Below are 12,837 nucleotides of genomic sequence, written 5' to 3'. Positions count from 1 at the left end.
CAAATTGTGTTGCGCATGGGATTGATTTATTTTTGAAAGATATCCACAAGCATGTGAAATGGGTGAGTGATGTGTTTGAAGATGGGAAACTTGTGGTGGATTATATTCATAGGCACATAGGTGTTCTAGCACTGATGAGGCAATTCACAAATAACAAAGAGATTAAGCAGCCTTGCAAAACAAGGTTTGCTACTCATTTTCTTATGCTTCAATCTCTCATTGTAGTAAATAATGAGTTGAGGCTTTTTGTGACATCATCTGAATGGAGATCCTTTCAATTCAATAGAGCTAAAATGGGTGTAAGAACTGTTGGGATTATTCAATCTAATACTTTTTGGGAAGGGGCAAAAGAGGTTGTTGCTTTCATGGAGCCAATCATTCAGATTCTTCGACTTGTTGATGGTGATGGTTCTACTGTAGGTTACTTATATGAAGCAACAGAAAGGGCAAAAGAAACATTAAGGAAATTAATGGAGAATGATGGAGAGAAGTACTTAACTATCATGGACTTGTTTGTTGCTAGGTTGGAGAAGAACATTATTCATCATGTTCATGTGTTTGGTGCTTTTTTAAAGCCTTCTACTTTGTATGAGGGTCGACTTGATGTTGAGGGTTCTAAATTTATGGATGCACAAGATTTTATTTTGGACACCATGGTTCCTCTAGAAGATAGTGCTCAATTCAAAAAAGAAATAGTTGAGTATCGCATGAAGAGCCCAAGGTTGTTCAATCTAACTGGACAAACAATGATGAAAACTAACCATCCAAGTAAGTCTCTTACTTAATTAGTTTAATGTTATTTTGTTATTAAATATTACCAATTTTTTTTTATTATTAAATATATCATCCTTATATGTGCTTACTTGTGATGATTTGTAGGGATGTGGTGGCAATTTGTTGGTGGTGAATTTCCTATGATTCAAAAAGTTGCTTGTAGAATCTTGAGCCAACCTTGTAGTTCCTCTCCTTGTGAGTGTAATTGGAGTGCTTGGGATGCAGCACAAACAAAGAAGAGAAATAGTTTGGCCCCAAAAATGTTAGAAGATTTGGTGTACATCAGGATGAACTCTATGATGAGAGAGAAGTATGAAAACCAAATACTTCAAGATGCGAGGCCCATTGATTTCGAAAAACTTGGTGATTTACCTGAGTTAGACATTGAGCCGAATATGGAGAGACTTGAACAAACATATGAAGAACCTGATCCACATTCACAAAACATTGGAGCTGATGGAGGGAATCGCTTTCTTTAGTTTGATGCATTTTTATTGATCTTTGGTTATGTTATAAAGATACTTTGAGTTCTTTTGACATTTTGGATGATATATGTGAAGTTTGGATTTTGGACATGATGTTGGATTATATATTTTGGATCATATTAGATGATATATCTAAAAACTTATAATGGATTGTGAAATACATATGCATTAATGTTGGATGTTAGTGTTTTTTGAACATTAGGTGCAAGTATTCAAGTAATATCTCTCAATTTATATTAGTATACAGCCATTTTTTTTGGCCCATTTGTTGGAAAACTATACGTTTAAAATCCATACCGTTCGTTTACTGTCTGTTTTCCATTCTCCATTTTTTTACCGTTTGCCGTTTTAATTCCGTTTAAAATGCATACCGTAATAGTCTGTTTTATTGTTGTTCCCGTATTTTTTAACTATAGTTGAGACACTCAGGGTACCTAGGGTTCGTATATAGTTTAGGTCACATATATAGACCGGGTATTCCCTATAACTTAGTAGTGTTCAGTGGACTTACCTGTCATTACATCGGGGTTCACCTCAGCTTCTTTGTTTGTTAACACAAACACCTTTCCTCGCGTCCGATTGTCCCGTGGTTGAAAAGGCCTAGTGTAGGACTGATTTGGCGAGTTATTACTGTATCCACGCTGCCGGCATTCTTTGGCCATGTGCCCTTCCTTATTGCACACGTAACACTTATAAGGTGGAGCAGCTGGTGTTGAGACTTGGCTCACTTGACTTGTGGCTGGTCGAGCTAGCAAAGCTGCTGTTGTCACTTGACTCATAACCGGTTGGGTAGGTCGATTGAAAGTAGGGTGAAAAGGATTCTGACCCACATTTGGCTTATGGTATGGAGTCGGGTTGGGGCTTGAACTTGTTTCTCAAAAAATTTTGTGTGGCCAACCAAAAGTCTGGAAACTATTTGGCCTTTTGCCCGACCCAGGCGATGTTGTAGCCTTCTCTTTTTTCTTCTCTTTTAATCTATCTTCCATAGTCTTCACCTTGTCGACCATCTGAGCATAATCCCGAATGTCCATAATTGACAGAACTGGCCCGTTCTTGGGTTTAAGTCCCTTCTCAAACTTCTTCGTCTTACTGACTTCCCCTTTCAGGTGTTCCGAAGTGAAATGGAACAGATCCTCGAACCATTGTTGATAATCCAGCACTGACTTGTCTCCTTGTTCCAGTGCGAAGAACTCGGCTTCTTTCCTGTCCCTAAAGCTCTCTGGGAAGTAGTTCTTGAAAAAGACTTCTTTAAATTGCTCCCACGTGGGATTCGGATGAGAGGCTTCAAGATTTGGCTTAGTAGCCTTCCACCAAGCTTCAGTCTCATTCTATAGCTGATAACCCGCACATATCAGCTTTTGCGTATCCGAACACTCGAGCACATCAAATGCCTTTTCTAAGGTGCTAATCCACCATTCCAGCTGCATTGCCTCCAAGTTCAACTTGGAGAACACGGGTGGTTACAATTTCTTGAATCTCTCCATTACATTGGCAGTAGAGTTTTCCGCTAATTGTTGAGGCACAGGTGGTGGAAAAAGTACTGGCTGGTTGGGTGGTGGGGGTGGTGCTGCACGCTCATGTATCATGGCCGTAAATTGTGTAGACATTTGGCCCAGCAGTTCTTGTTGTTACTGTATGGTTCGCATCATAGTAGTCATGAAAGCATTCACCTCACCGGCTGCTATACCCGACTGAGGTGCCACAGCAGTGGCTTGAGCAGCCATTAGTGCCCTCGGCGAAGCAGCCGATGCTTCAGAATTTTGGGCCTGGGTTCCATTTGGCAACTCAACCTCCAGAATAGTGCGAGGGCGTCTTCCTCGACGACCACCTCGAGTACTTCTTGTGTTGACCATGGTTGCTTTTCTGAAAAGAGCAACATGTTCAATAATCCAACACTTCTTACCGAGGTCATCAAACAAAACCTAGTTAATACATGTACATACCGATTCCATAGTTCCAGTGATTTCATGTAGCCATACCAGTAAGGTGTGTTTTATTTGTTGAAGAAGTCCTTTCTTCAGTAAATCTTGCAACTAAATTTGTAGCTCTTTTAGCTCCATAGGCGCCATTCTGTAAGGTGCCTTGGATACAGGTGCTGCACCATGAATTAAGTCGATTGCAAACTCCATTTCTCGATCAGGTGGTAGCTGAGTCAGGTCTTCCGAGAAAACATTGGGAAACTCCCTAACAACATTGAGTTCCTCTAATGGCCTAATCTTTGCTTCGGAGTCCATTACCGTGGCCAAATAGCCCTAACATCCTTCATCCAATAGCTTTCGTGCTTGGAGGGCGGATATGGTTATCCTCTTGGGTTTCTTCGTTGGTTCACTTTGATAGGTGAAAATCAGGCCATCCTTCATCTTAAATAAAATCTTCTTTTCCGCACACATGATGTTTGCTCCATAGGCGGACAACCAATCCATGCCTAGTATTACATCAAAATCCCTCATATCAAAACTTGATCAGGCAGGCTGTTAGGTTCTTCTCACAGATTTTAACTAGATAAGGGTCATAAACTTTGTTTAGGCTCATGACGCTTCCAGTTGGAGTGCCAACTACTAAATTATGCCCTATGTCCTTTGGTTGGATGGTCATCCTATCTGCTTCTTCATTGGTTAGTACGAACACCTTTCCTCGTGGTCTGTTGTCCCGGGGCTGAAAGGGTCGAACGGAAGACTGGAATGGTGGGTAAGAGTTGTATCTATGGCTCGCACAATCTCTAGCTAGGTGCTCAACTTTGTTGCATACAAAGCATTTGTTGGATAATGCAGAGGAGGGGGAGACCTGGCTCGCTTAGCTCATCGTTGGTCGAGGTGGCGGGGCAGTAGTTGTTGCTTGGCTAAGAGTGGGTTGAGCATACTGAGCAGCCTGATTGTAAATAGGACAAAACGGCTGAGGGGTCTAGCTCATCTCTTGCCGTTGATATTGTATCGGATTGGGGCTCGAACTGGTCCCTTGAAATGCCTTGTTTGGCCACCCAAAATCCTGATAGTTACTCGACCTTTTACCCAATCTAGGCGACGCAGTGGTCTTCTCCTTTAGTCACCATTTATGCATAGTCTCGAACATCTAGGACTGACAGAGTGGATCCGATCTTCAGCTTGAGTCCTTTCTCAAACTTCTTCTCCTTACTAGCTTCTCCCTTCATGTGCTGGTAATCCAGCACGGTCTTCGATCCTTGTACGAGGGCAAAGAACTCAACTTCCTTCTTGTCTCTGAAACTCTCGAGAAAATATTTCTTAAAGAAAACCTCTTTAAATTGATTCCAACTAGGGTTTGGATGAACTGCTTCCAAGTTAGGTCGCATCACCTTCCACCATGCTTCTGCCTAATTTTGCAACTGCATCGCCTCATAATTAAGCTTAGAGAACGCAGGCAACTGAAGTTTCTTAAATCTCTCCATCACTTTTGTTACACCCGCAGCTGAAATATACCCTAATACCCCGGGTCAAATTAGACCTTTACCAAAGGGTAATGCCACGGTGGCACTGTCCAACTCCTGTGACCTCAAACTTAAAATATTATTATAAGTGTCCCCTCGAAGCCCTAAAAGTACGAGTCAAAGCCCCTCAACTTTCCTTGAAGTTTGGGCCATGACAGTAGTGACGGAGTCATAAACGGACTCACTTGACTGGTTCCGCTCGTAGATCCGCCTCTGCTGTCACTTGTCCTTTTGATTTATTTTCCTGTGGGACCCACGTCCCCGTGTCTCGGACACCATAATTATACCTTTGGACAATATGGACCCTCACCCTTACCTTCTTATGGTTAGCTAGGCCATGAAAGTGGGCCCACAAGGCTTAATTTAAATAAATAATAAGTTCTTTATTATAGCTTGAACCAAACAAAGCTTAAGGACTAATGAACTTTATAGGACTTAGGGCTGACCCAAACATGTCCTAACTAATTAGACTTAATAGGTTGTGACCTTGGCCAAATAGGCCCTAAGGCCCATTTAGACCCAAAGGACTAATTTGTGTCTTTGAGACACCTAGGCAAACAGGCCCTAAAGCCAATTTAAAATCTAAGGAACTATTTTGTGTTTTAGGGGCACCTAAACAAATAAGACCTAAGGCCCCTTTTGACCCTTAAAAGATAAAACTTAACTTCATATTCCCTTATCTCTCCCCCTCCAAGCCAAACCATGGAGAAGAAGAGACAAGGAAGAAGAAGAAAAGGAAAGAAAGGAAGAGGAGGAGGAAGACGAGGTGGATCTTCAAGGTTGGCTAGGGCTGGAATTGGAGCTCCACTCACCAAGGTAAGCTCTAACCCTTAGTACATCTCTCTTATCCATTCCCATTCTTGATTTGAAGTAGATTCCTTGAGCTTAAGCTAACCTAGGGTTCCAATGGGACTCAAGGTGAAGCTCAGCCCTTAGTTGGAGTTCTAATGGTGATGACCAAACCCTAGTTGAGGTTTTCATAAGCTGCCTTGCTGCCATTGCTGCTAATTCCTTGGTTTAAACTACCAAACCCTGCCCTTGGACCCAACGGAGCCAAACCCTTATGTGATCTTAGATCCATGAGGTAAGCCTAGGTTCTAGTGACCATAGGAGGACCTAGAACACCCCTCCATGACCTTGAGTGCCATGTGAACTCTAGGCTTCAAGTTGGAGGAAAAACCCTAAGAAATCTCAAAAAAGATTTCCGACGGACGCACGAACGGATTCACCGTCGTGGTTTTGTCCGTCAGTCCATCTAGTATAATCCCAGTGACTGGATCTGAACGAATGAAGAAATGGAATGACTCTGTTGCCTCCTCCCATGGGTCCGTTTCCTCTTGGGAATGTCTCAGAGATCGAACAGATGCAAGGACGGATTAAGAAGGCGCTTCCGTCCGTGGATCCGCTCGCTCTCGGGTGTGTCTTAGAAATCAAACGGATCCAGGAACAAATCCAAGTAGAAGTTTTGTCCGTGGATCCGTCCCTTGTATTTTGACCTTTGGGCCTGAACAGAGTCAGGGACAGACTCACCCTATTCCTTCCGTCCGTGAGTCCGTCTATGCCATTTTGGTTGAAACTTAGTTTTAACTTTGGGGGTATAACATGGGACCCCTCTATACACCTTTTGATGTTTACTTTTGTATTCTTAGGTTGCCCAACTCGATGGATAGCTGGTGCACAGTAGCATACACTTGACTTAGAATTACGTGCTAGGTGAAAAATGAATCTAACATTAGCATGCATCATGAACTATTTGAAATTGTTGTGTGTATGTATGTGCATTCCCCTTTGCTCTCTCACTAGCTTGTGGAGCTAACCCCATTGCGCAACCCCTTTTTAGTTGATATGCAGGTAATCTCTTGATGCACACTTATGGATGCGAATCAAGTGGAGCCGGTGGCTATGACTTGGATGTCAATGTACACCCAAGGATGGTGCCCTAGTGGCGTGATTTATTTATTTATTTCTATATCCATTATCATTCATGTATAAACTTTATGTTTAATTATAAGGAGAGAAATGAATGGTTACATGTATTGAAATTGTATTATGTGTACCATTAGAGAACCGATGCTCTATATTCACATGGTTTAATTAAATTTTGCTTCTACTAACTCTGTAATTGGAACGATTTATTCCATTGGATACGTTTCCTGCTGTTATCATGACTTGATGACAGGGTGGACTGTGGCTCGGGACACTGTATCTGTGATCCTGGTAGGTATTGGGATGACACTTGTTATCTCAGTCACCCCCTTTATTGTAAAATATCTTTCATCGGGATGGGAGCGTGATAACTTTAGCTGTGGAGCTGTCCGCCGTAGGTTGAGGCACAGGTGGTGGAAATTGCAGGGGCCGATCGGGTGGTGGTTCAAAATGCCTAAGTCTGTTGGTATTGTTGACCATACTCAATGCCTAAGTCTTTGGTTCCATCGATGCTATGGGGGGCTTTACTTGAAGGTGAGTAGTGTTCAAAAATATGAGGGATGCATGCTTGTTACTTGAATTGACGTGGGGTGATAAAATTCAAGTGTGGGGGAACCTTTGGCTCCTTCATCTTTAGTTGAACACTTTTTGGGATTATGTGCACTGTCCTACTTATGGCATGATTAAAATTTGCAGCATTCATTTACAATTGAATTTTGGGTGTATATTCACTGTAAACACCCACGAGACACAACTCGTCCACTAGGGGTAACCTAGGGGTTTAAAGGCTTGTTGCACATGCTAAGTGCAACCGTGATTCCTACGAAAGTGAGTTAGGATTTTCTGCATTCTAGGTTAGTTTTTGTTTTTGCTTTACTTGAGGACAAGTAATGTTCAAGTGTGGGGGAATCTAATGAGCACATTTATGTGTGAAATCTTAGGACATAAAGCATACATTTTACCACATTGGACAGAGTTACTCAGTGCTTTCTTGTGCTTTTCAGGTTTTAGGTGAATTCTTGTGAAAATGGAGGAGATGATGCTAAGGAAATGTTTTTAAGCTGTTTAGAGGTGTTAATGGCTTGGATGCGTAGCCCATCGAGTCAGCTTCGCAACGGTTCAAATGGCACATGATTCCAAGTTGAAACGAAGAAGTTACGGCCGTTTCTGTAACGAAGCACGAAAATGGTCTATAGGGGTTTATTTGTAATTATTGATAGTCGGCCAGAGACAAAGTGAAGCGAAAGTTCGGATTTCAGGGGCCTTAATGCAATAACCAAAAGTTATATTTCCTGTACCCGAAAGATTCCATTTGGAGGGCTCTGGACAATCCAACTTCAACTTGAGATATCTTGGGCTCCCGAACTCCAAATTGGAATAAATTTGGGTCTATTTTGGGTGATTTTTTGCAAAGAACACAATGGTGAGGCCTATATAAGTATCCCATGCTCCACGTTTTCTGAAGGATAGAATGGGAATTTTATTTATTCTTAAAGGAATCCTAGTCATCACCCTTACTCTCTCTCTCCTCCAACTTCTCAAGGACACTTCTGAAATTCTACTTGGGATAGATTTATTTTGAAAGATATTCTCTCACCTATGGAAAGTTGAAAAATCAAAGATACTTTGATTTTATTGATTGGAGAAGATATCTACAAAGAAAAGGAAGCACTTGTTAGAATTGAAAGTTTACTTTTTTAGAAATAAAAGGTCTATGTAAACAATGTTCTCTTCTTCTTCTTTCTATTTTCTTCTTTTTTTTTTTCTTAGGATTCAAGGCATTGTAAAAGAGGAAGGAGAAGAGAATATTCTCTTTTCTTAGGGAATATTTCTCCTACACTTCCCTCTTCTCTCTTCTCCTCTCTTCCCCCTATAAATACCCCTTGCCCTTTGGGTTGTAAGAAGTTAGTTTTTTAGTTCAGTTTTTAGTTAGTTTCTAGTCCAATTTTAATTCAGTTTTTAGTGTAATTTTTAGCTCATTCACTTAGTGAAATTTTCTCTTCTTCTCCTATTTTTGGCTTTAGTTCTTAGTTTGATTTCATAAGATTAGTTCTTTCAAATTCTTAATTTTGCTTTCATAAGATTAGTTAATGGTTATGCTTTAATGTCTTCAATATGGTTGTAATAGTTTTAGTTTAAAGCTTCCTAGTCTAAGCTCCTATGTTGATGACAAGACTTGGAGATTTAGAAGAGGAGGCCATGGTAAGTTCATGCAAGTATTCATTCAAGCTTCTTCAATTAATCCGGTTCAAGCACATCTAGGTTTGCATTCTCTAAACTCTCAATCTCATTCTCCCTCTCCTCTATCTCATTCTTTCTTTCTTCTTCTTCTTCTCCCTCTATTTATTTTATTTCTTTTTTTTTTTATGTGGTTATTTTGTTTATGTGGTTGTGGATGTGTGGCTGCACTTTCATTACTTTCAATTTGCGTTAGTTTTATAGTTTGTTTTTATTCCTTTCAATTTGCGTTAGTTTGATAGGTTAGATGCTCATGTGTTAGGATGTCAATTTAATCCCTTAATTTTGTTAGATGCTTATGAGTTAGGATGCATTAATTTTTATTAGTTTAATTAGTTTAATTTAACACTTTAATCTGGTTCACTCTGCATCACTTTTAAGTTAGTTAAATAGAGTGGCATATATCTCCTCATGTTCGACCCGTAGCTACGATTGACCCCTACGCTTGCGGTAATTTTTTAACTCAAACAACAAGCTAAAATAGTGTAGCATCACATAAACTTCCTAGAACTAGGCATGCATGGATGATCTAATCTGTCTTGGAGCTCCAGTTGGTGATTCCATATGAGATCCTATAGAGACAGGCTATATGGCTATGGTTCTTGGGTTCAAAATTAGAGAACAGAATTGGGTCATGATTATGAGAGTGGTTTAGGCTTGGTTAGTTTACCTTAGGGCTGTGGAGGATTTGGCCAAGGCTGAACAAGCCTGCAATCCTTCCTTCTCGTCTTCTTCTCCTTCCTTCTTCCTCTCTTTCTTTCTTTCTCTTTTCTTCTCCGCTATTAGGAACTACAGAGGTCTAAATTCTGAGTTGGGGCCCCTATTTATAGTTTACATGGAATTAAGGCTTGTTTGGCTAGGCAGTCCCATAAGCAAAAATACATTTTTAAAGTGATTCTTACCCAGTTTAGCTATATAGGTGGGGCCCACATGGATTCCAAGATAGGGAATGGTTCCCAAAATTCCAAGGTACATATAGGTGGTGTTTGTAAGCAGTAGATTTAGTTCCCATAAGCTTGAAATAGGAAAATACAGGTTTTGGCATCACTGGAGCTTGTACTAGAGGTTTGGGCCAATCGTCCAGTGCATCATCCAAAGAATGCAGCACTGCAGAATTTTGTTGTGGTTCCCACAGGGGTTTGTTTTTCCACATGGTACCTTCCCCACACCCTACTACTCATACAAGGAGGATATATTTAAGAGCATGGGTCCCTTAGTACTTAGGAGAGAGAAATACCTATGCTCTGTGTTGTACAGCAGGTGATAGGCTAAGCAGCTATAGGGTGTTGCAACCAACCTTTTACAGGTATGGTGGATGTCATCTGCAGGGGCTCCCTATTGATTGTAACCACTGGGCTGATACACAATAGATCATTGGTGTGGGTGGCTGCTGATCCCTGTTCTTTAAGCAAAGTTTAAGTCAAATTGGGGCAGGTTTGACAGTTGGTGTTGAGTTGTAGAGGTTAATGAGATAAGAACGAAGGCCGATTTTTAAAAGGTTGAGTTGGTGGAAGGGTTTCTAAAGAAGATTTTCAAAATTCGACATTTGATTTGACCCATGGCAGAGTTTCGATTGACTTGGGAACCATGTGCACCAAACGCGTGTGGCCACTTGGATCTCGAGACAAGGGAAAACCCTTTATAGGGTTTAAGGTAACAACCAACATATGGTTTTTTCCCATGTGTCACAAACCCATCCGAACTAGGGACCTTCGATCCCGTTCAAATACATTTGTGAGGGGCATTGTTTACTCCCTACTTTTCGGGCTAGACAAGTCCCGGGTTGGTTCACTCTCTCCGGCCCACGTAAGTCTTCAGCCAGATTGGTCTACACTTGTTTAGTGTTGGCAGTTGAGGGAGTTGGACATACCCACGATGCCAGGAAATTGTAACCGGCTGCCCCTGCATAAAAGGGAGGCCGACGAAGTAATAGGGATCCAACAATCGATCAAATTCTGCAAATTTTATCTTTTCTAGGAGTAGGAGTAAAGTAACTTAATCTAGGTTTCCTTTCATCTTTGTAACAGCCTCTTGTGAGGTTTGCTATGTAATGTGTACTACTTAACGAAGTATAGAAGGTTTGCTCAATAATCCTTTTGTGTTAATCTTTTTCTTTGTTGCGTTGGTTACGCTTAAAGTCCTTGGAGAACCCAGGCCGGAGGTGAATCCTCTTTGCTTGATATCTCGTGTTTTTCCCGAAGTTGGACGGTCTACCTTGGCCAAGGAAAAACTGGGAAACAGGACCATCTAATTAAATGGTCTTCCCATTTAGTCAACATTTGTATTAATAATAAACATTCCACTTTTTTTTTTTACTAAAGTTCATTTATATTAAGAAGAATGAATAGAAAAAATTACAAAAGAAATGCCCAAAAAGAAACCACAATACATAAAGAAAATTGGTACCCCCACCTTAAGCATTGCCATCAGCAGGAGAGCACCAATCACCTCGAGAACCGAAATATTGGTCTATAGTGAGCATCCATCAATAACTGGTCTTTTATGTAAAGAGGTAACTCAATCATGGAAAAGGAAGATCCACGCTTTGCTGCTTCTTTAGAAATAAAATCCGCAATCAGATTCGTCTCCTTGTAACAGTGAGAGATTTTTCACTCAATAGTAGATAGTTTAGGTTAGAGGAAATTCCAATCTTGAATCACGAACAATGGAATCATTTTGGCATAAACTGAGTTTGCCACAGCCGCTGAATCATATTCTATCCACAATTTTTGGATTCCTAACTTCTTAGCCTTGAGTAACCCAGAGGTAAGAGCAATGAACTCAGCCTCATAATTTGTTTTATTGTCGAGAAAGAAAAGAGTAGATCATCCTCTCTTGATTATCCCAAAAATTCCACCTGCACCAGCTCTCCGTGGATTGCCTAAAGAACATCCGTCCATATTTAGCTTAACCCAACCGGACATAGGCATGCACCACTAGACCTCATAAATGAGATAGGGAGGGCGAGGAATAATAAGAATGCCAAGCCTTCTTTAGAACAATAGATCTACCACACCATTCTCAGAGCCTTTAAGTTTAGGGGATAAGTCTTAAAAATCTCTTAGAATCAACTTAAAGACAAAGCCATACTGTCTATCAATACCTTCAAACCTTTTAAATTTTCTCTCCCACCAAATATTATATGGGATGATAATCAAACGTGTAAGCCATTCCTCTTTCAAAGAAAGGCCTTGAGCCTTACATTTCCTCCATGCAAAAAACTCTTGAAGAGATAAGAGAGGCTGCCACTGAATTCCAAAGAAAAATAGAAAACGATCCTAAATAGCTCTTGAGAATTTGCATTCAAGAAAAATGAGCCTCAAGGACTCAAATTCTTCATTATAGAGCTCACAGCTTGTCACGACCCCATTCCAATAAGGAATATAATAGTAATAAAAGGGGTGACCGGGATGACATACATCAGCCTAACACTACCAGGATCACAGATGCAGTGTCCCAATCTATAGTCTTAAACTAACATAAATGTCACATCCATATTAGAGTGCAGCAGAAGGTAAAATAATTACATTTTCAAAAGTAAGCATCAATGCGGAAGCGTTATGATCGATAGTTACATCATGTTCAACCTCTACATGATATAGTATAATAACACAACGTTTAGATTGACCATGACATAACTATACAAAATAATAGTATAACATGAAAATGTTTATACAAAGGCTTAAAAGTCCCAAAAGAATCAAAAGAGGGGACCAAGTCCCAAGTAATCACTGTGCTGCATAAGAGCAATCATCACACGGACATCCGTCTCTGTGCTCCTTGACCTCATACTCCGGATCCTCAGATCCAATAGCATCATAATCCGCGGGCTTAACCTCGATACTCGCAAGACATCCAGTACCAGTATCAGCATCTTAAAAGATTGTGTACATAGGGGTTAGCTCCACTGAGCCAGTGAAGGGATGGGGATGCACATACACACAAGGCACAAATAGTCCACGATGAATGATG

At 40.7% G+C, this 12,837-nt stretch overlaps 1 long non-coding RNA gene across 1 annotated transcript; it reads left to right on the top strand.

The window, feature by feature from the left end:
* The first annotated feature begins 683 nt into the window (after positions 1-683).
* Positions 684-1,109, top strand: LOC122643040. The gene is made up of 2 exons (XR_006330153.1): positions 684-768; positions 880-1,109. It is a non-coding gene; the product is annotated as an uncharacterized LOC122643040 (long non-coding RNA).
* The last annotated feature ends 11,728 nt before the right edge of the window (positions 1,110-12,837 follow it).

This window comes from Telopea speciosissima, chromosome 10, assembly GCF_018873765.1.
Source record: "Telopea speciosissima isolate NSW1024214 ecotype Mountain lineage chromosome 10, Tspe_v1, whole genome shotgun sequence".
Classification (NCBI taxonomy): domain Eukaryota; kingdom Viridiplantae; phylum Streptophyta; class Magnoliopsida; order Proteales; family Proteaceae; genus Telopea; species Telopea speciosissima.
This window is presented reverse-complemented; position numbering and strand designations above follow the sequence as displayed.